The sequence below is a fragment of the Lonchura striata genome, chromosome 11 (genome assembly GCF_050655825.1).
Source record: "Lonchura striata isolate lonStrDom1 chromosome 11, ASM5065582v1, whole genome shotgun sequence".
Taxonomy (NCBI): Eukaryota; Metazoa; Chordata; class Aves; order Passeriformes; family Estrildidae; genus Lonchura; species Lonchura striata.
The window spans coordinates 6,910,983-6,934,859 of record NC_140713.1 but is presented as its reverse complement, the minus strand read 5'-3'; the positions used below and the strand labels follow the sequence as shown (position 1 = coordinate 6,934,859).

General features: G+C 42.9%; 1 protein-coding gene across 5 annotated transcripts in view; it reads left to right on the top strand.

Moving 5' to 3' along the window:
- The first annotated feature begins 4,784 nt into the window (after positions 1–4,784).
- LOC146766374 (uncharacterized) overlaps positions 4,785–23,877 on the top strand; it is an 84,904-nt gene continuing 65,811 nt past the window's right edge. For all 5 annotated transcript variants that reach the window (XM_085589444.1, XM_085589443.1, XM_085589442.1 and 2 more), the window contains exon 1: positions 4,785–23,877. This exon is cut by the window's right edge. The gene's annotated coding sequence lies outside the window, so the exon portion shown is untranslated.

Sequence of the window (23,877 nt, the reverse complement as noted above, 5' to 3'; positions counted from 1 at the left end):
TATATTTTAGTATTGTATCTGAGTGTTAATAACTCAATGAATAAATAAAAGGAGAATGAAAACAAAAAAAATGCTCTGGTGAAGTAGGAAAAAATAAGAAGATTGTAAGTATAGGAATGAATAGGAACAGTTTCTGTGTGATTTTTTTCCCCTAAATTCCCTTTCATTTTGCAAAGATTTTTCTAGACAAAGCTTTACATAGGTAACACTCCCTTTTCAAGTTAAAGAAGCACACTATTTGTTCAATAAGCCTTCAACTCAGAGTGGAGATTTCCATTCCTTAACACACACCAAGGAGCTGTGCTCATGCATTCAGCACTGTTTACAAAAATGGACTTATAAGAGAAAATAGCTTTATCATTGTGGTTTTCCTTGTGGTCAGCATCAGCACAGGAGAAGGAAGGGTATGGAGGAAGGATAGTCACATTTCAACAAAAGGCAGCAGAGCAAATCTTGCTGTTAGGTGGGTGTAAGGCAGAGCTAACTGCCAGCTTTAAATGAGTGGATGCAGAATCACTCTGCTGCATCCAGAAAAGAGGATCTGGTGCTATATCAATAGAATTATTCTAGGGAAGTAGGAAGAAAGTCCAATGTAATGTTTCTGCTTGCATGTTTAATTTGCTCTTGCAATGTATGTCTTGCAAGAGACAATCTTGGGGATAAATTTTCCCAAGGTAGTCTCTTTAATCCCACTGAAGTAAGATTTACACCTCTGTAACTGATCCAAGGTTTGTGCTCCAGCTGCCAAGCCCTGAGAAACGTCCTCATTATTTTCCACCATGGATTTATGCAGCAGTTTGCCATTACTTAAGCTAAAACCTAGGTTTCCTCTGGTAACCTAAAATCACAATATATATATATATATACATATATATATATATATGGATAGCAATGACCTAGAATCACACAACTGTTTCTCTGGTCCCTCCTTACAGAATCTGTGGGTACAAAAATGAGGAACTAAATATAAGAGTTGGGAATGAGACAATTCTGTGGCCCTTGACATATGAACTGTACAGGGTCCCATGTGTTTCTAGCAAAGGGCACCACAGAAACTCTGTCTGAAACACGGTCCTGCACAGAGCTGAAGTCACCCCTGCCAGCCAAAAAGTCTGGTGGTTCCAGTGATGCTTGCATGACAGGCACTGTGGGGAACTGAGGCCCTGTGCAGGCTTCTGTTTGCATGGGTTTGTGCAGGAGTGATGGACTTGTACCATCAGTATAGGAGTATTAATACATGTGAAATGCCTGCTGTTGCAAAACATTAAATTGCACTAAATTGCATTATACTAGATCTTTTTGGATGAATAATTTGCAATATTCTTTTGCCCAAAGGGCCGTGCCTTGAGGTCTTTTACCTAGCTTAGATTCCCAGTGACACTGAAGTAAGAGTTGAGGCAACTGTGTTTGGAAACTTTACAAAGAAAACATATGTATCCACTTTGCTCAACATGGGTGTCTGAAGAAATGTTAAAAGGTGTCCAAGATGCAAATGTTTGTTTATGAAATGTTCGAGAGAGTTTCACAATGGCACATAAGAGCAACCTAATTTTCCATTTGAACCCTTGTACATCAGATAAGAGCCATATGGATTTCCACTCAGCACCTGTCCTTCATTCCCACTGACTGGGGTTTCGTGAGGTGAGTGTGACAGCAGAGTTTCTTAGCCTGCAGCATCATGACTGCCTTGTGCTAACCCAGGTGTGAGTTCCTCCTGACAAAGGTGTCTGACTGGCTCTGCTGCCCCAGCACTGCTCGTGCCCTGTGCTGGTGGAGCGTGGGGAGGGCACAGGGTAGCTGATGTATCGGGTTGGTTTTTATGGAGTGGGTTCCCAGGTCCAGCTCCCTGTGCAGTCACACAGGGATCAGGACTTGCACAAGGTAAGGGATAACATGATCAGACCCACCCCTCGCAGCAGCAACCCTCACTTGGCACACCTTGAAGCTCCATGGTATTGTTTTGGTTTTCTTTCACTGAATCACAGAATTTTCTGAGTTGAAAGGGACCCACAAGGATCATCGAGTCCAACTCCTAAGCAAATGAACCATTCAGGGATGGAACCACAAACCTTGGCATGATTAGCACCGTGCCCTAACCAACAGAACTGATCTCAGGGTCAATGCTGGCTCAGGGTTAGTGCAGGTGACCCTTCAGTACAACATGTGAACCTAGGTCCTTGTCCTGTGAATGTGTGCAGGCTTCCCAAAGTACCACGAGGGGGGTTTCACACTAATGGTAAGATCTTCACCAGCATGACTGACTACAAAGTGTCCCAAGATGGTTTTCTCCCTCCACCCTCTTTCCCCTGCTGCTACAGCTCAGGATAATAACCAAAGGCTGGGAAGCAGCTGTCTGCAAACTTCATAGAAATTCTCCTAATTATTTGGCATATTTTAGGAGAACTTCTTCTTAGTTTCTTGTCAGTTCTTTTTTAGAATGTGAATCACATTGCAAAACTATGATACAGCACTTCAGCACGTATTGCAGAGTTTCCGGGATCATGTGTAGCTGCAAACTTTCACTTCATGCCAATGTGCTGCACACTAATGGGTGAACTTTCTAAACTCAGTGTTCTGAAAGCATGGAGGTATTTTGAAATAAACCCGAAGTGGATAAAAATAATCATCTAGTATTTTAATCTCAGTTTACCTTTTGATGAGGAAAAGTATAGAGTCTGGCAGTATAACTGAAAGGCCAGCTGGTCTCAGTGGTGCTATTCATGGAATAGCCCCTCTTCTGTGCCAATGAATCAGAATCTGCAGCTGATTAAATAGTCTCTAAACTAACATCAATGAGCAGGGAATATGCAGAAAGGAGCCGTAATTACCATACTGTCATAGACCAGGGTAAATGGACATTTTTTGGTAGTGCACTTCATAATTATTGAACCTTAGCTAAAGTCCTAAAGTTGTGGATGCAGCTGAGACAGGAGTTGATATATTCTGTAGGTCACCTCACCTTTTTAGCATTTTTAGCTTTAGTCTGAGAAATAGTCTCTTTCCCTGTACCTTCCCCTCTTTCTGGCTCAGTTACTCTGTAATGATTCAATGCAAATCTGAACAGTGGCTCTTAAAAAAGCTGAGAAAGCCATTCTTCCAGTATCAGTGGGGTAGTGGTATGCCCCTCAATTACAGAAGGGCATTCAACTTGTTTCCCTTCCACACTGTCCTCCTGGGTGAATTTTTGCATGTAAGTTGTTATTGAAGGGAGGGCTGAAGCCAATGGTCTTACAAGAAGATGACCACATTCTGTGGGGAGATTCCTCTGCAGGAAGCACTGAGTTCCTTTTTTGCTTGAATAGTTTAAGGAAGGTGGAGGCAGTTCCTGTGAGCCTGCTGCAGATCCAGGGCTTACCTGAGCCCACATCAAGCCCACTGGTGTGGGGAATTCAGACCAAAAGCAGCTGGGACTTTGACAGGGTCGTTTTTGTCTGCAGGCAGTGAGTTCTGTCAAACATATTGTTAGAGTAAGCTTTGTTGAATCAAACTGAGAATTTCCTGATTGTATTAAAATTAACACAATAAAAACATTAAATTCAGTCCTGATGTGACTCCTAATTGAATAGATTCACCAGGAACTTACTGTGCTATTATATATCTCAGCTAGTGGCAAAAACTGTGTGGACATCTGAGACATTGGTACAAATAGTGAAATTTGAGTTCTAGATCTTATGGTAGGCAGAAGACTAAGCTCTCTTCTTTTTGACCTGGTTGATGTTTGCTCATGACAATTTAGACTCTTGGTGGTGTTTCAGTGTAATTTGAAACTTCATTTGTATTTTTAAAGCTCTTACATGAGATGTCAAAGATTTTTTTTCTCAGGACATGATGCTGTGTTGCTGACTTGAGCAGGAGTTAAACCATTTTGAAGGAGCAGATCCTGGACTGGCATGTTGAGTGCAGGTGGATGTTGGATCCTGGTGTTCCATTGCACTTACCAATGCTCATCTTGGTGACATCCAGTAAACTGGGAGCTGGCGTGGGACCCCCATAAGAGTGGGTTTTCTTGGGAGCAGTTTGGTTCTTTGGGATTCCAGTGTAGTCTGAAAATGTTAGAAACTGAGCTGATCCACTTTTCTGGTTCAACTCAAGGGCTTGGGTTTTTTTTGATAAACTGGTAGTAGGAGGTAAAGATGAAATAATAGTTACAAGGAACATGGTGAGAAATCAGTTGTAAAGGTGGCTGAGTCCTATTTTTCTCCTTGAGTTTGCTGCCCTTGCTATTTGTATAATTCATTGCAAAATCTTTCTGACAAGTCTTTTGTTTGGTGGGAAGGACAGAATTATGAAAGTGCTTTGCTGAGCTCCTAATTCCCCTAGCTGTCCTGCTGACACCTAATGTACCAGAGCAGCATGACAGTTAAGATCAGCATTCACCAGCAGATAATATCAGTAAAGATTTTATGTCCTATGCTAATCAAATGTGGTATCACTGATATCTGATGACAATTTCTGTCTTTTTAATAATTTTCTCTCTGTGGAAAGCCTTGAATACTCAGCTATAATTGCATTCCTGGAATCATTTATTCACTGCACAGAGATGCAATAAGATGTTGGCTCCAGTCAAGCCAAGACTGAATTGTGCCTGAAGGACTCAGCCAGCCAGCTGCTGAATCTTTATCAAACTGACACAGAGAACCCTCATCCCTGATAGGGATGAATACCCCTCACAGGAACATGATCTTCATTCAGCCTTTTAAGCATCACAGTGTAAAGGGGAGCACACATGGACTTGCTGGCTGGGCACAGAGGGAGAGATGCCTGCAGCCCATCACCTCTGCCCTCAGCAGCTGTGGCAGAGACTGTGCTGCAGGTTCCAGGGAGCATGGGGATGTATTTGGACAGCTGCAGAACATGAATAAGGGGAAGAAAAAGAGCTGTCTCTGGACAAATATGTCCTGATTTATAATAGAACTATATTTATGTTAGTCGTAACCACATTATTCAATGTAATTGGGGTCAAGAATTGAATGAGTCTAAAAGAATGCAAAAAATAGTTTCAAAATTCCTATTATAAATAAAGACCTGGTTTAGAGGTTTTGTGAGAACTCCAGAAGCTGAAAGGGTAGTAAACCCCCAGTGTTTTCCAAAAGACAATGCCAGAAAAACCACATGAAAATTCCTCTCAGTGGAGACTGACTGCTTTAATTTTTTTTTTTTTTTTTTTTTTTTTTTTTTTTTTTGGTGCTTGTTGGTCTCTCATGCTGCCCTCGCTGTCAATTTATTTTCACACTATTTCTGTGCAAGCTGACCAATTCATCACTGGTAATTCTAATACCAGTCAAGAGCAGGGCCTTGCTGTGTGTAGCCCAGGAGGCAGTTTCCATCTCCTCAGCATGCACCAAGGTATCAGCAGCTGTCAGTCAAACAAAGCCATGGCCCTTCCCTCCAGACTTATGTTGAGTTTGTTAGATTTCCAACTGGGAAATGCATGTGTTTTCCCCAGCTGCATTTTGGATGGCTGGCCACTGGGCTGAGGCCAATTTACATTTTTTTCTGCTACCCTAGAGCAACATTTGTTTAAAGCTCCTAGTATATGCCTAATTTTTTTTGCATCTTGCTTCTTTGCTTATGCTCTGCCTGGTAGGATGATACCAAGCCCATGGTGGAAGCTGTGCCTGAGAACTCTTTTAAAACATGAATTTTACCATGTTTAGCTCTGTCTTAAGTGATGCTACTTCCATCAATGAGAACTTTCCTGACTATTGCTTCTCTTAATAATTTTCAAGCAAATGTGAAGCTTTCCTCTGTTCCAAAGCTTCTCTCTCTACCTACTCCTGCCTTCTTCCATGATACTCTGGAGAAACACTGAAAAATAGTTCTTTGCAATCAACTTTTTATGGCTGTGCTGCCATAACTAAAGAAATTGTCTTCATTTTGACCAAAAAGCCCCACCAGAATATGACTTGTAAGCTATAGTAATGCAACTAACATTTTACAGTTAACCTTTGCTCTTCAGTTAAAGCTGTTATCTCAGGCCTAAGCCAAGGGTCAGAGATAAAACCTCCCTGGTTTTTTCCACCTCTTAAGCTGAGTTGCATCAGTGAACCATTAACTTAGTAGATTATTTACTGTTACTTTTATGGAAGAAATGCACACTGTACTGTTTCTGCATTGCATGGGTTTGATTTATGAGTGGTCCCAGTTCTATAGGTTCCTCACTGAGGCAGGGCCTTCATACCATAGAAAAGCAAACAGGCAACCAAAATTTGCCTGAACAGCAGTCAGAACAGAGAAATCCACATACTTTTGTCCTCATATCTTTTCTATTTAACATGCATCACTAACAGCCCTGATTTGCACTGGCAAAAAACTAATTAGAGCAACTTTAGACTCAGATAAGTGCTAGCCTCAAGTCAAACTGCAAAGACTGGGATCTGAGTTGTGCCTGGGTCCTACAGGGATCTGCAGCCAATTAATTATAGCTCCCTGGTCTGAGAACAGGTTACAAGTTGGCCCCAGCACTGATTAGAGCAATATTAGAGAAGAGATTACAATGCCTCGGGGGCTGCTCTAGCTGTGACCAGGTGCCAGTGGCCATTGTGGCCTGTCAAAACACAGCTTGTGTTGGGCTACCCTGTCACAGAATTCCTGAGAGAGAGGGCATGATTTCTGTCTGGAGAGAGAATTGAGCTACCCACTCAGACTAGGCCCCTGATAAGCAGCCTTGATGGGGCTTAGAAGCCTTTGATGAAGTGAGAATTCAGTTGTGGTGCAGTTAGAAATTATGTTAAGGTAACTAGAAAGTAATCAGCTATCAGAGTGTGAATTAGAGTAGAGCTGCAGTGTGAAAAGCCTGACCACCTTAACGCAAAGGTAAACAATGTTAGCTTGCCAATCAGAGTGCCTTTGTAAACTGTAAACTATGTAGAAGTGTATATAAACTGCCATCTTCTCACAAATAGAGGGAGAGAACGTTGCATTAATCATATTGGCTGGATGTGCGTTCTGCCCTGTCCAGCTTTCCCGTTTTATGAGGTCCCGGGGTTCACTACCCCTCTGTGCCCTTGCAGGAACCTTGCACCAGCTCTGTGGCAGGGTAAAATATCCAGGCTGAAAATGAGTGACTTCTTCCAAGGGGGGCAGTAAAAGTGAAAAAAATGAGTCTCCAAAAATCTCCATGAAAGTGGAGAGGCTGTGGGCTGACTAAATCATTCTCCCATTGGGCAGCTCAACAGGAAGAGATAACACAACAGGAGACATCTGCCAGCAGTACCCAGCTTTTCTGCTCCTTCACTAGCAAATAGAGCCTTCCTGGCATGACGATTTTCCACTTCCTCCCAGTTTCACCAGCCTATCTTTGAGTGTCAGATTTTACAGCAATTTCTGGGGGGTGGACTTCCCTATTTCTTCTCCTGCACACTTCTCTTTGCTGTTGCCAAATGTCATCTCCCCTCTCAACATGTTGGAGCTCCCCAAAGCAAAGGGAGTGGAGTGTGAGGAAACAAAGGGATTTGTCTGATTCAAGTTTCATTTGGTTTTTCAATCAATTGAGAAATAAATGCGATGTCCCCCTCCACTCCCTATTGACTGGGCCTGTGCATGTAGGTCAGGCATCTGGAACTGGATTTTCCAATGCTTGGGAAAGAGCTTAATCCTTAAGAGGAGATTTGCAAGGAGGTGTGGAATAAAAGGGATAGGTTCCAAAGCCCTTACAGTGGGAGCCAGGGAGAGGTGATTCACTCAGCTCTGCTAGCTGCCTTTTACAGATGCCCTTTAGAGGAGGCCAGAGCTCCTAGAGAAGTGTGGTACGAGCCAGCTTTGGCTGTTTTTTATGAGTTTACATTGACTTCAGCTCATTTCTTGACAAATCAGGGCTTACTACTGCTTGCTTTGTGTACTGTGGGGAGGGGTAATTTTAATTTGTTTTGACAAGGAAGTTTAGTTCTGCATAGCATTGCTGCCTTTCTAGTGGGGATAGCTGGGTCTGACAGTGGTGTGAGGTGAAAAGAGCAGGAGCTTGACCCACCTGCTCTGTAGCACATGGTTTGATGATGTTGCAGAGGCTCTGCATGTTCTGAGCAACCCCCAAAGGGCTTTGGGCTGCTTTTAGAAGCAAATTCCCTGTGGCAGCATGCAAGACTGGGGACAGCACTGCTGGCTGCTATCTTGATAAATCCAATGTGCCAAAAATGGGAGCAAAGGGGAAAAGGAGGCCAAACAGAGAAAACATTGGGATCTCACTATTTCCTCACACACACAGCTGCCTTAAGCACATTGCTGCTGTGCATTGTGCAGCACTGCTCAGCCTGAGCCTCCCAGCTGTGTCAGGGAGAGACACTGATCTGCCTGGAAGCACCAGATTAAACCACAGAGCCAGAGGCTGGTGGCAAACTAAATCTGGTCTGCTTTCCTTCCAAAGCCCAGGAGTGCACCACCCTCTTGGGTACAGGTCCAAGATTTCACATCTCTCAGTTGTGATGTTTTCATGCCCTCTGCTCTGATGTGCTCAGACCACTCATCAGCTGAGGAGTTCATGCCCTTATACCCTCCACTGAGGACTCAGGACACACAGTACCCACCATGCAGAGCCCATCTCCCTCATCCTGCACCCTCGGGACACAGGCAAGCACAGGTAGGATACCCCTTTCCCCTTTCCATGTCCTGCAACTTGTGTCAGCACCTCCAGGTCCCCTGCCAGCAGCCCCCATCATCCCACATCCTCTGCCAGACCCCATCTCCCACTTTTGGCACTGTCCAAATGCAGTGCAGCCCTCAATGCTCTTTCCAGACAGCTGAAGAAAGTTGATTGAAGGGTTATAATCTGATGCTAATGCTGTGTAAATTTCCTTTCCCCACCTGCTCCAAAGGAGATGTTGTATCTGTACCTGGCTGTATGGGACAAGATCTTGTGCTCCAAAATCAGAGATCCCCTTTTCCCACCCTGAGCTGTGCCCAGAGATGTTGTAGTGGGGGAGTCAAAGGAACCAGGCTGAGAAGGAAAACAAATCTCTCTGAGTGTGTGACACCCTCATTCAAGTCAAACTCAAAAGTTCTATTTGCTGCATGGATCTAACACCCTTCTCTTTTCTCTTTCCCAGCCTAGATACCCTTCATACAAAACAGCCCATGTCAGTAACCTGGATCGACTTGGTTGTCACAGTAAATTATGTTGGGTGAATTTTAAATAACTTTAAGTTCACTCCCTGAATCAGCTTTGAACTCATTTTAATAAGACCAGTGTGTCTTTATGAGTGGTTGATGCTTTTTGTTTCCAACTATAACATGGTTCTGTGCTTCAGCCCTTGCTCTAGCCACACTAATTTCCCCTTTTTAAAGACTCCTCTAGATGTAGGGCTGTGTAGATTATGACTGTGTGTCTTACAGTAAGGTTGTAGATGAAACTGCTCAGTCCTGTCTTTAGTGTTCATGGTGCTGCTCATAATCAGTGTCAAGATAACAATCTGCTAGTGTTTTTCCAAAGGAATAGTTTTCCTCTGCATGACTTTAGCTCTGAAGAGGAGTTTGTTTTGCCCCTTATTACAATAGACGATTTCAGAGTTGAGCAAGATAATGAAAATGTTGAGGTTAAGTAAGGTCAGGAAGAGAAAGCCCATGTGGCCTTAAGTGTCCTTAACAGGTGGATTTTAAGTACCTTTTTCCTTCTCAGGAAGAAAAAAATAATTCAAATTCTGATTTTCCCATGGCTTGAAACCTCTATAATTACTGTTTCATATTTTCTTTTATTCTGTGCCTTGGTGCATGTGTTATTTTTAGCTGCCTGTTGCTCCCTCCTATAAATGCAAAATGTGATGAAAAAACCTTCAGCTGCAGAGCAGGAGTGAGAGATGTAGTAAAAGTAACACCAGTGTTGCTAGCTCTGTTCATGGTGGTACTGTCTGCTAGCTCAGTTCTCTGGGGTCCATTTGTAAGAAGTCCTACTCAGGGTATCTCTTGGGAAAAAGGCAAACTTATCTTTGGGCCATTCATCCTCTGCAGGATTTGTGGCATGGCCTAGATTTTTTCCTCAGGACTTTTCTTCCAGAATTTTATAAAGGGAAATCGTTGTTTTCAGGAAATTAGATATTTCATGTTGACCCTTCCCTCCCACAGAGGCTTTGGCTGGTGATATTAATAGCTCAAATTCTGCAAGAAGAAAACTTCAGCTGTGTGGAAGGAAAAAGCAAACTCATGCTCTTTCAAGCTCCTTCTTACTATATTCATTGGCACTCAAAAGAGTAAGAATATGACTCTGCATTGAAAATGCAGGTACTAAAATTCTGAGCACAGTATTTTGCTTCTCTGTGTTTAGTTCTACCCTTATTCATTGTGCAGCAGTTCCAATGAAGTCAGTAGATTTTTTCCCTACAGGAAAAAAATGCAGAAAGATGCAGGGTTTGCATGGAATTCAGTCCTCTGTAGGTTTTGCTTGAAGGAGCACAGTGATCTCCCGTCGCTATTGGACACGAAATGAGTACACAGAAGCTTGGTAAGTTCAAAAGAGAAAAAGACCAAGTTTTATTCAAACATCTGGTATTTATAGAATTCCAAATGTGACTGTGGATTGGAGGATGGAATTACCACCTCCCCAACCACACTGGTCCAAAGATCCATCAATCAATCATTTCTCTCCACCCACAGAGAAATATGTAAGCTATTCTATTTATACATGAAATTGTGTGGGAACTCTGACTCTCAAATGCATAAACATTATCAGAAGGCTAAAGAAGTTCTATGAGAAATTTAAAACTTTCAAAAGAACTATAAAAGAAAACTTAACACTTTTAAAAATCAGGGCAACAATCTCTTTGTCAAAGCCAGGAGCAGTGCACATTATCCCTCTAATTCCTAGTCCCCTGAAACAAATGTTGTTCTACCTCTTGAAGGCAGGGGGTACCAGTGCATTCCCCCTCCACTGCAGTTTCTGTAGGACTTCCTCTGTGAAAATTTTATCATTTCTAAGTTTGCTGTTTCTCTCAGTCACTCGTCTGTCTTTAAAACCAGTTTCATTTATGTATTGCTTAATCAGTGCTGTTCTTACGTTCTTTTATTTTTGGATTCAGAATTTTAGACCTGAAAGGCGGCTCTGAGTAAGCCATTGCTAAGATCCAGTGAGCTCCTGGGTCCTTGGAAGTGGAGAAAAACTGGGATGGCTCCTCTTCTGTGTGCTCTACCTGCCAGACCTTGCAATGAGCAGGCTCACCTGGGTCCAAAAAGCAGGCTTAGGTCAGGTGCTAAAAGCTGAGTACCAACACTGGAGCCATGCCAAATGGCATGGAAATGTTGGCCTGGATTTGTCACTGTGTAGGTAGGTTTTGCTATTAGATTTCATTTTCTCTAGGCTTGGGAGTGGAGATATGGCAGAGACAGTGACTGAACATGACCAGGATGGGGGGAAGCCTCAGGGGGGCTGTGAGCAGAGCACCCACTGCTCTGTGCATGCAGGGAGGGCTTGCAGGAGTGCAGCAGTCCTTCTGCATGTGTGAGAGGTCTGGTCAGGGCACAGGATGGCATGAATGAAGTGCATGCACTTGTATGCATGTCTGCTGCTGCTCTCGGCCCCAGGGCTTGTGCCATTTACATTTTGAAATGGCTAATGATGTTTTCTATTTTATTTTGGTGTGAATAAGGAAGTGCACTGCACAGCCATTTTTACTGTCAGCCATTTTCAGTTCTCCTTTTCTTCTTGTCCTCTCTTGGGCACAAGAGCTCCTGTGAGTGTATGTAGCTCAGAGGCAATCCATGATCGCTTCAGAAATCATAAGAGTCCTTTAGCTGACCAGATTTTACTGGAAGACTTTGTTCTGATTTCAGTAACAGAAGTATGCAAATAATGGAAATAATTAAGAGCAGGATCCACTTTTTCACATAATACTTTCAAGGAACTCTTTGCTGTTCCTTAATTTTCGTATTTTACTGCAAAATTATTGTTGCAATAACTCTGCTATTATATTTGAAATCAGCATCTTAGACATTGGTAGGATTACATCAATTATAGAAGGGAAAAATCATGACTCTAGATGCAGTCATGAAGGGTAGAGTAGGAAATAGTGCTGAAAGATAAGCTGGCACCACAGCTTGTGCAGCAAGAAAGCTGCTCAATTACAGAATAGCTGGAAATAATGGTTAGGAAAGATGTTTTCAGTGATTGAAGCCTCCTCACTTGTGTGATTTTAGAGCTAAAGTAATAGGCCCCCATACGTGGAATGTTTTTCCACAGGACAGGTTGTGTCCTGTTCTAGTGAGATCCATGGAGCAGCTGCTTATCCTGGACTTCTGATATTGAGGAGCAGCCTGACTTTAGGACACAAGTCAAAGGTCCAGGTGGGAGAAGAGGATGGGTGGTGCTAAAGAATGACTGATGTTTGGCTTGAGTTCCAGTGAATTCAGCTGAATTAGCACAATGATCCTTTGAGGGAAAGTACATCACATCTTTGCAATACATTCAATTTCCCAGCATCATGCAGGTGCACAAGATGAGGTTGTTCTCCTGCTTACCTCCTTACAGCACTACAGTATTGCTAACAGCATTGATCCTCTGGTTCACTTACTAGAAGACCAGACTTTTAAAAAATTAGGGATCAAAACCATGTGAATAAACCCTTTGGCCTTTCTTTAGGAGACCTCATGAATAATCAATTATGTACGTCAGCAGTATAAAGATTCCTTATTATCATGACAAAGTGGTTTTATAATATCTTTATCAGCTCTCAGAATTCAATTAATCATTCTTCCCATGCACAGTGAGGGTCATGCCTACAGAGGCTGTCTCAGTGTTGTGACTATTGAATACCCCACTGACATTTTCTTGTTAAAGTATGGGAATGGGAGTGTTGTGATGGCTCTCAGTGCCTGGTATTTCTGGGCTAACTTCACTAGAGTGAACTAAAATGAGTCCTGGCCATTTTCCTCTCTGTATGTGCTGTAACAATCTTCCTCCCCACCTGTCCTCTCTCCTTGCAGTGTGTGGCTGGTGGCCTCAGCTGCTCTGGAGCCTTTTTGTCTCTGTTCTGCAGCTCCTTGGCTGGCAGGGTGCAGACTGAGGAAACAGCAGAAATGAGAAGAGAAAATCCAGATTTATTTGATGAGTTTCTAATATTAATGTAATTTAGATCAAATACTGTTAACAGAACCCAAGCTATTGGCAGGACAGATCTTGCAGAAGATCTGCCAGGTTCTGGCCATTTTTGGTAACAATACTGGACCTGCCAGCTTCTGACTAAACTGGCAATAATGAACAAATAGCCCAAGGCCTGAGGGTGCCTACAAGTTGTCTTCCACAAGGATGTAAAGTACAGTTTTTCTAAAAGTGTTTTATTTTGGTTCTGACATCTTACATGCATGTTCTTCATCAATCCAGATTCAGAATTTTCTCTTAAGAGGTCTGAATGAATGCTGCACCTGAAAAAGGCACTTGTTAACTTTTACAGGCTCTTAGTAATATTCTCAAAGGAGTAGTCACTATGAACAGGAGCTGCACAAGTGAGTTATGGACCAGTGTTTAAAGCTACATTGATGGTTTGCATTGATTATGCAACCCATTCAAATCTACAGAAGATCTGTGTTCATTAGCAATTTCTGACTAAAGTCAAACAACCACAGTAGACCAAATTTCAGATGCCAAAAGTCAAACCACAGTCAGACTTGTGAATAGTAAGTTGTGAATACATAGAGAAGGATTTTGAAATGTTGTTTTAGCCAGCTTTTCAAAGTAGTGGAAGTGATGTTACCATTTAAAGAATTTGAGGTACAGTATGTCAGCTGCTGAAATGCTTACAAATAAACCACAGCACCCTCATTTTCACAGACTGGGAAATCAAAGTGCAGAAAAGTGAGGAGACCTGGCTGGGGGAGCACAGTGGCCTCTAGCAGGTCAGACTCAGACTGTGTCCAGTTATCCAAGGCCCAGTGTCAGTGTTAATCAGTAATGCCTGCTGCTTTCTGTGCAGCATCATATCTTGTATAATAATTGCAATCTCAAATAATTTTTCTGTGTTTTCTCAGCTGGGAGGGCTCTAAGAATGAGCTCTTTTGCTCACGAGGTGACAGTTTTCCTCATTTCTCACTAGGAGAGATGATTTACCAGAAGTGCCCTACAGAGAGAACAGTACTTGCTGCTGGGAAGTTTCATGTTCAAGTGTCCAAGCCCAAAACCACAATGTACTATTTGCTTTAGACAGTCATGAGATAACATGTTTTTTTCTGTTGTAAGCTGTTAAAAATAAAGCAAGGATGCAGAAAATAAATATTAGAGCAGAAGGAATGCCCTAACTTTCCACGCAATTAAAACAGCAGAGTGGCAGCCATTGGAGCTGAACAGATGTATAATTCAGGGATTGATTTATTTTTGCCCAGATTAAAAGAAATCATGGCACAATTTCCCTACATTCATAAACCACATTTTTAAACCAGCCCTGTTCTGAGCATCCTGTTGGGTGCTGACAGTGACTAGGAAGCAGTAAGACAAATACTACAAGACAAAACTCTATCTACTTGGTTTGTGTCTCCTGTTTACCACCTAACTTTTGGTTGAAAGCTGATCTTACAGAAGGCCTCAAACTCCTCAAGGCTGGGGGTATGAGTTAATTGTAGTTCAAGTAAAGTAGGGTGGTCAAAGGCATCTGAGCATGAGCCATGTCTTCATCTCTTGTGGCACTTTGTATGTGACAGTTGCCATCCTGGACAGTGATATACTAAAAGAACTGATTTCTCCAGCTAAAATTTGGTGATGAAGCAGCTACTGAGAAAGACTTATGCCATTTGTGTGCTAGAAATAGGGAAGGAGAGATGAGCATAAAAGACTCAGGACTAAACCAGCTCCTCTTTGGTGCTGTAAATAAAATATGCCTAGTGCTGGTTCCCAATAAGAACATAATACAGTAAAAAACTGTCTATAATTTGAATTAGGAGTGATTGTCACTAATTAGGTCCTGGTCCCAACCTAAAACATTTGTCCTCAGAACAACAGCTATAAGCTGTAGATGCTGTTTGTTTTGCATGTTAGAAATTCACTTCCAGAGACAGGTTACCTTCCCTAGCAGGGTTAATATGATCTGACTGAAAAACATGTAGCTCCAAAGCAAGTTCTTGAAGGGTTTAATGCTGTTTGAGCAGCTGGAAACCACCACAGCTACCACTGCTGCTCTGTGAAATGAGTGTGTTGATCTGTGCAGGGACAGAAATGACTATTTCCTATCACCATAACTTACACATGAGCGAGAGGGCAGATGGTGCAGCCCAGAAGGTGCAGAAGATTTCAGGATGTGTTATCTCTGGCCATGGACTGTCCTCTTTCCAGGAACTCTTCTGATGGAGCTGATAAGAGCCTGCCAGTAACTTCTTTTTATATAGAGGAGTTATCAACAGTGTCTCACCAAAATAGCTTCGTAATTGCATTCATTTCTAAGAAGTACAGAAGGAAATATAGATACAGCTTCATGTCTTTTACATATTCTTGTTAGGTGACTGCATCAATTGTATCATATTTGCTGCATAAGTTTAATGTGCTATGGTAAGTTTAATGTGCTATGAAAGGGCACTCAAATCAGTCTTACAAATGCATATGAGCAAATTTGCTGAATCCAGTAACACACTAGCAGGTGTGAAGATGGTTACTTTTTCTCAGGGCTGAAAAGATCATCTTCCAACATTTCAATTTGTGCATCTTTTGATTCATTTTTTAGATGGATGGTGAAGGTACCTTGCAGAATATAGCATGCATCAAGAGTTCCCCATAACTCAGTTCAACTCAGCACAAATTTGCAGAAATATCTGTTTATGCATTGTTCTTTAAAATAATTGGAAATAAAGTTTTTCAAAATTTCTGTCCTGAATTTCAAGCCCCTCTTTTGTTATTAACTCTTGATCTCTGACATCTCTATAGGCTTGAGCTGAATGAGCATTGGGGTTTTGCAAGCAATCAGGTGTGGAAACTAAGGGGTAAAGGCCTGATCCAAAGGCCATTCTTTCCAGTTGGCCTTGAATATTTCCATCAGGTGAGAGTATTTCAGGCCTTTGTTCCACCCTGCAATGTCCAGGCAACACTGAGATCTCACAGCACATAACTGCACTGAGCTTTTCACAACAGCAGCTCCTGTCCTGGGTCAGTTCCCTGGCAAACACCTTCACTCCTTTTGTCATTATCTGTAGAGTTGTTATGGGAGCTTTTGGTGCAGGCAGGAATAAAAGGAGAAAAAAGGAAGAAACATGATTTGTGAGTTGACATCCAAAAGTGAAGGGAAGGTCATTGTTTCTAGAGCACTCTCCTTCTGGCAGGCTGTGTTTGGGGTTTCTGGGATTCTGTGGTGAAGAGGGCAGGTCATGTGCTGGTGTGCGAGGACAGGTAGGCTTTCAGAAAAAATCTAACAGGGGATTAGCACTGTAAATTGGTGTTTAGGCTGCCTCAACCCTATTCTTCATTATCACTCCTTATCACTCTTTTCCTCTTTCAGATTTAACCACTGGTACTCCTGCTGGAGCACATCTCCTCTAGCCAGTCTGTCCCTCACTTTGGCCCAAGGCTGGAGTGGGAGTTTGTTATCCCCCTCTGTGCTGGACTCGAACACCTTGAGTTGGGCTGTGTGCTGCTTCTGCTCAAACTTCATCCTGAGTCTGGAAACACTGCACTTGGGCCAGCTCCTGCAGAGGGTTCTTGTTGTCATGTGGAGTCACAGCAAGGCTTGGAGAAGTAGCAGAGGCCTGAAATTCCCAGCTGTTAGACCTGCCAGAATGCCTGGCTGCTGTGGAGGGGCAGGCTGGCTCAGGCTCCCAGTGGCTGACAGATCCCGTGTGCCCAGACGTTCACCCCATCCCAGAGCTGCTGGAGAACACCCCAGTTATTACAGCTTGGAAATCAGCTGGTTCTGAGCAGGACAGCCACAGCCCCCAGGTTCTGCTCAGCACATACAAAAGCCCTGTGTGTTGCAAGAGAGCTCCAGACCACCCTTGGGAAGCAAGGACAGCTTCCTGGCCTCCTGGCCCCACAGCATCACCCTGAACCCATCACTGCCGGGCCAGAGCCCTTCCATGAACTAGCCTGAAACACGAATGCTCCTTTTCCTCTTGCACTGAATAACAAACTGACAATATCTAATTGTCAATACCCCTCCCCTGAGAGACATGCAACAGCACTGCTCCTCAGGGCATATTCCCCACTGCTGTATTTAGAACAGTTGGAAAAGACCAAATTAAAAAAAAAAAAAAAATTTCCAAAAGCTCCCCACCCACCAGTACTCCCCTGCCAAAATGCAGTTTGAAAAAAAATGAAAAAAGGACAAATTTATACACTCTGATGAATGGGAGTTCAAGATGGAACCTGAACATCATAATTCTTGCAAATGTTCATGGATAATGGAAAGCCATGGTGATGATGATGGCATCATGCCCGGAGAGTCCTTTGCTGTAGATGCTTGTGGTGTTGCCTCTTTTTGCAGTTTATGTTAAAGGTGAAAATGTCAGTTTTCTTCAGTGTTAGAGAATATTTTTCTTTCAGCTTATCATGGATATTTTAAATAAAGCTCCACATCAGTAAGTCTGCAACACTAGCTGCAAATCCCTTGCACAGTGAGTTTAGCTATGTTTCTGTTCATGATACTTTCACTTTCTGCAGATGTTATTTCTTAGTTACTTGTAAACATTTACTACAAAAGACCAAATTGTCACTTGCTGTTTCCATTTAGTATTTGTAAAGGATGGGTCACTTATATAAATGGCATCAGCTCTGATCCCAGATTTCACAGACAGTGTTTGCTCTGCGCATGCATACTATAACTAAAGCAAATGATAATACCAAGTAATGGTAATTGACTTATGAATACTTGCTTTAGAAAATCAAAGGAGGCTGAAATTTCATTATTGGATGTTTCCTTAAAATTTACGTGAAGAGAATTCCTTTGTGCAAGTTATATCAAATACTCTGGAAGGGTCTTGAAGCTGGGTGGAATAAGAGTGATGTTGAATTTGTAAGTACAGGGGTGGATGCTGCGTTGGCCAGTGCTTGCACTGATCAAATTTAGTGATTTGAATTTTGCAGCTTGGAAATCGCTATATTTGTGTGAATTACACTGTGCTACTCAAGTACTTATTCAACTTAGGCCCAAGCAGTCATTTCTACAGTTGTAGAGTCACTATTTGAGTCACTATGATTTGACACTGTTTTGCCTAATCTCATGGCTAAGCCATAACTGTATTGAATTCTGGCATCACTGAATCCTCTGCATCACCAATGATATCTTTGTAATTAGAGGCAGAATTTAATCTTGAAATTGTATAAGGCTGTAACAATTACCTTTCACCCATGCACATGAAATACTGCAAATCAAGCAAATCTATAATTAGTCAAAACTAAAACAAAGTGCATTTCTATTATTAACAATATTGCATAAAAGTCTCAGTGTCACAGCTAAAAAATTAAAGCCAAGTAATAGTTCAGAGACAGTTGCTGCTATAAAACTTTTGACCTTAGTTACCAAATGTACATGCAAACAAATAAACTAACCAGACAGAGAAATTCCCCTAGGAGCAATCATTATTTGCAAAATTTTGGGGGCTTTAAGCCAATCTGTAAAGATAATGAAATAAAAAGTTTGCTTGTTTATGCCAGCTTATTAATCAGTGCCCTTTTTCCCTATCTGAAAGGCTGTTTCACAGGTACACTTCTACACAAGAAATCTGTTTTTACATCTTTTACAATAGCTATTGCTGACTTAAAGGCTGCAGGAATCAGGAAGAGTTTTGCTGAAGCATCATGGGCAGCACTGTGTATTTTGCAGTGAGTCCATAAGTCCCATGCTGCCAGATGTATTCTTTAGATATAACTATCCTCTTGGTTAGCTATTGCTTCATGTTGGCTTAAAATAGCACTGGGCTGTATTGTCCAATCTGGGATCCCTTGGCCAACTGCTCCATAGGAATTCTCTTCAGTAATGTTAGAGGTCTTTGATGGCCAGCACTGCTTGTTCAGTGGGTTTCAGGTATGCCAGGTTAGTTCTTGTTACTCCTGTGTTGATTTTTCTGCTTACTGTTAACCTCTGGCTTTTGCACATCTCTCCCATGTAGGCACACAGTTTGTGGTAACTGGGATGGAGATGTGTTGTAGGCACACAGTTTGTGGTGATTGGGATGGGGCTGTGCTGTAGCACACAGTTTGTGGTAATTGGGATGGAGGTGTGTTGTAGGCACACAGTTTGTGGTGATTGGGATGGAGGTGTGTTGTAGGCACACAATTTGTGGTGATTGGGATGGAGGTGTGTTGTAGGCACACAGTTTGTGGTAACTGGGATGGAGATGTGTTGTAGGCACACAGTTTCACACAATTTGTGGTAATTGGCTGTGGCCCAGCCTGTTTCCCACTGGGCACAGCTGTGAGAAGCAGGTGAGCAGCTCTGACAGCAATGACAGCCCAGGTGCACTGAGCAACCACCCAGGGGAACAGAGGCACACAGGTGCAGTGCATCAACATGAGGGTATAAAAGGTTGGGCTGAAGAACCAGAAGGGCAGCTGCTTGCAGCCTTCTGAGGTGCTGTGGTATTACTCTGTATGGGCAGGTGCTTGAAGCTGTCTGATGAGGTAAGGTGTTACTGTGTGTGGGGGAATGCTTAGAGCCTTCTGGAATTGTGGTGATGCTCTAGGTATTGTGGCTGTCTCAACTGTGCCATGTGCTGAGCCACTCCCAGAGTACTGAGGGTTACCTCACTGAGGGTTTGTGTCCATCATTCAAGTCTTGCTGTTTTTCATCTTCAGCATGAGTTGTCTTAGTACTCACCTATCCTGGTTTGAAAGACAGGTGTCTGCCAAGGAAGGCAGGAACTTCCCAGTGCCCCTCTAGATGGTGAAATGGCTGTAGCAGGAACCTTGGAGCAGCAGGCTGAAAGGGCAGAGGCAGACAGATCCCAGAGTGGTAAGAAAAATGTAAAAGAGAACTCTGTAGCAGCAGCCACAGGGTGACCTGGTGGGAAGGGGGTGCTGGGTCACAGTGTAGAGAAAAACTCAGAGCAGTGACAGAAGAAAAAAAACAAAACAGTTGGGATGGGTAGGAGCAGCCTGGCTCCAAAATCCAGCTGGGAGAGGCTTCCTCGGAGGGGCTGGGGTCCTGGGTGTCCCCTGAGGCACCCGAGTGGATGCTGAGGGTCCCTTTCCAGGGAGGTTGGGTGTTAATAAGGCCCAGTCCAGTGGCTGCTCTTGGGAGCAAAGGCTCACCCATGGTAGGGAAGCAGCAGCAGGCTGGACTCCACCATGGCAGCAAACCCTCCTGCAGCACCAGCAGCTGAGCCTTCCTCCTCTGATCCAAGAGGGAAAGGAGCTGAGCCAATCCCTCACCCCTGGCCAAAACTTCGAGGTGTCCCTGCCCTTCCAAGAGGAGACCCCTCGGCTAGGAGAATGCAGCCAGCTGCATTCCTCCCCCTCCTTCTTGGCTGCATCTTTTGTCTCTCTTATATTCTGGTTGTTATTGTCTCAGTAGCAATAAATAGGACAAAATTCCATGAGAGAAAGAAAGAAAAAAATATACTAGCTACTGCCATCATCCCCAAATCTCATAGAGTACCCTTTGAAACACATATTAGAGGCTTAAATTTATTATCCTCCTAAAGGGTAATATACTGGAATATGTACTGATACATAGTGGGGACAGTTCAGGATAGAGCTTTATAAAGTGACAATTTCTTCCTCCTGTCTGTGAGGACAGATAGGCTGTGTTAAGCTTGTTTTCCATAGCTTTGTTCCCTGATGGCATTGCCTACCAAATCTAAAACAGGGTTCTCTAGCTTTTAGCCCAAGCCCTGAAACTGAGGGAGAATCATAAATCTGAGCCTCAGTTACCTGCCATGCAGCACCTATGTAGTGCAGCCAAAACCAGAGCTGTGGTTTTTTCAGATGTCCCTCCTCGGGAAGAATCTGTTTGAATATCTGTGTAACATGCTGATCTTATCCGTTTCAGTGCACACCTATTCAGGGAATATTGTAATTGGCTTACTGAAGAAGTAGACAAAACTTTGTCATTTAAAACTCATTCATGTTGTTAAACATGAAGCGAATGATTCCTTTATACAGGTTTTGGTTCAGATGCTATGTCATGGTAAGGCACAGGCAATAAGATTGACAAGTAAATGTTAGAAAAACGGCTCAGCAAAAATATATTCTAAAGTTCACAGAAGGTTTTTCCATGTTAAGGTGCATGGAGAGTGGTGTGAGGATGAACAGTGTGGGACTGCCTCTGGTTGTAGCCTTTAATCAGTGAGAATGAAAGGAAAGAAAAATAGTAAGAAGTGGCAATGACTAGATACCTGCTGTGGACCACAGGAAGGCACTGGGATGTAGCTGTAACCCTAAATGAGGTGCCAGCAGCAGAGTGGTAACAACAGGAGAAAGCACACTACAACTTTTTGCTTCCTTTTTTGGTTTGGTTGGGTTTTTGTTTTTATTTTTCTGTTTTTAAGGACAAGGGCACTATTTCTGTGTTTTGGAGCAAATCCTGTTGTTTCCTTTGCCCAAACTTTGGGACTGCTCCTGGGAGAATAAAAGGATAAGAAAGCTTGGGAAAGTAGTCCCATGCTTGCAGATAGTTATTAAGTCCTGTAGACAAAGCTGGATAAGCAGCCTTTGTTCTGGAGCAAAGGGCCATCTTCTACCCTTAACCCAACAATGTTCATTTCCTGAGATGATCAGATAGAAATCTTTCACAAGCTGTTTTTGAAGGCAATCACCCCACCAAACTTGGGCTCTCCTATGAACTGGGCTCTGAAACAGCAGATTGCTGTAACAAATGTCTGAAGTGTTACTCGTAAAAATGACTTTGCCTTCAGAAAAAGGCCCCAGAAAGCACTCTACATGTTGTCCTTCTGCTAAGATACACATGGAGCTTACATCAATAGGCCTTTAATTGTGTGTGTCTTCACTAACTGTGCTGCAACTTCTTTGGGTTACCTAAACTCTTCAGAGCCCTGTTCGTGTATATTTGTGTTAAATGTCTTGCACACCTAAGGAGATGTACATAAAATATAAATCCTAATCCTTGTCAATAATCAAAGAAGCTGCTGCAGGCTGCACTTTGGCTGACCCTGGCCCAAGTCAGCTAAAGAGGAGGAAATAAAACCCCTGTGGAGCACCAGACCAGTGTCTCAGCTCCTGTCTTAAATGCTCTGTGTACCCACAGCACTGCAAAGCCACGGAGGATTTTTCAGCCTGCCAGTAGCAGGGTACTGAAAAGCCAGGGACCTCATAAAATGGGAAAGCTGGACAGGACAGAACGCACATCCAGCCAATATGATTAATGCAACGTTCTCCCCCTCTATTTGTGAGAAGATGGCAGTTTATATACAATTCTACATAGTTTACAGTTTACAAAGGCACTCTGATTGGCAAGCTAACATTGTTTAGCTTTGTGTTAAGGTGGTCAGGCTTTTCACACTGCAGCTCTACTCTAATTCACACTCTGATAGCTGATTACTTTGTAGTTACCTTAACATAATTTCTAACTGCACCACAACTGAATTCTTACTGCATCAAAGGCTTCTAAGCCCCATCAAGGCTGCTTCTCAGGGGCCTAGTCTGAGTGGGTAGCTCAATTCTCTCTCCAGACAGTAATCATGCCCTCTCTCTCAGGAATTCTGTGGCAGTTCTGCACCTCGTTGTGCAGGTCCCCGTGGCTGTGACACGGGACAGGGACCGGGGCTGCCTCTGGCCCGGGAGCGCAGGGGCTGAGCTGAGCCTGCCATGGCTGTCCCAAGCCTGTCCCAGCTTTCATCCAGGCGTTATTTTATTGAAACCAAACTTCCCATCCAGCTGCTTCCACAGGCAGTGTGATGCTGCAGTTCTTGGGATGACACAAGGTGTGAATTTGCTCTACTTTGTCTTCACTGCATGCCAATCTTCATTTGTTTTCCTTCTCTGTAGGGATAGTGGATGTGCACAATTTCATGTGTTCTGCTACAGCTGAATTTTCCATACAAATCCCCACTTGACAGCTCTCCTGTGCTCTCAAAAATGAGAAATTATGTTCTGGCTAGTTTAACCCATGTAAAATCTCATCATAGTCTGAGTTTGGGAGGGAATTAATAAATCCTAATGCAGGTTTCCTGGGAAGGAGCTCTGGTCTCTTTTCAAGGCAATGATGCAATCTCACTGATGGAGTGAGAATAACTTTTCCTTTAGTCCACACCTTGGATTGCACATTAGCCATACAGAACAAGTGAAATATTTCAAAGAACACCAACAGAAGGGCAATAATTTTCTTTTCTCTCCTTTTCCCCACCATACTTAAATTTCCCTGTTCTCCCTTTCAGCTTTAGTAACAGCATGCACTGCTTAATTTTAAAACTTAGACCCTTCCATCAGATCTCGTCTTCTGGCTACATGCCTGTCTTCTTTCTGCCTGCTGCACTAAAAATAATGCTGTGGGATCATGGAAGCACCAGCTGAGAGGAGCAGCTTGCAGGACTGGCTGAATTAACAGTAAATCAGCATTGTTACATTGCTACCTGAGAAGTGATGCAAGCACCTTTGATTTTAAAAACTTTTTTTTGTCCAAACAAGTGTGCAGTTAACATCTGTCCTACTGCATGCCTTTCTAGCAAGGAGTGTTATACTTTTAGAGAGTACCAAGGGGTTTTTTTTTCCTTTATCTTTGCCATATTCTTTCCAGTGCCCTTGTTTTCTTTTTTCCCCCTGGATAAGGGGGCATTTCTACAATGGTCTCCTAAGGTTGCATTCAAAAGGCCCCAAATCTTTCAGAGTACATGGACAATCCATTTCCAGACAAAATTATTTATTTGAAATGTGAATACTTGATTCTGGAACTGCTTCTCCAGGACTTGTGCAGTGGTTATATGAGAAAGTAGGTGATTTGTAATCACTTTGCTTAGCAGCTCACCAGTAGTGTTTCACACTATCAGTGGGGTTTTCTTGTTGTTTGAACCTTCTTGGCAAACTGATGTCATTCA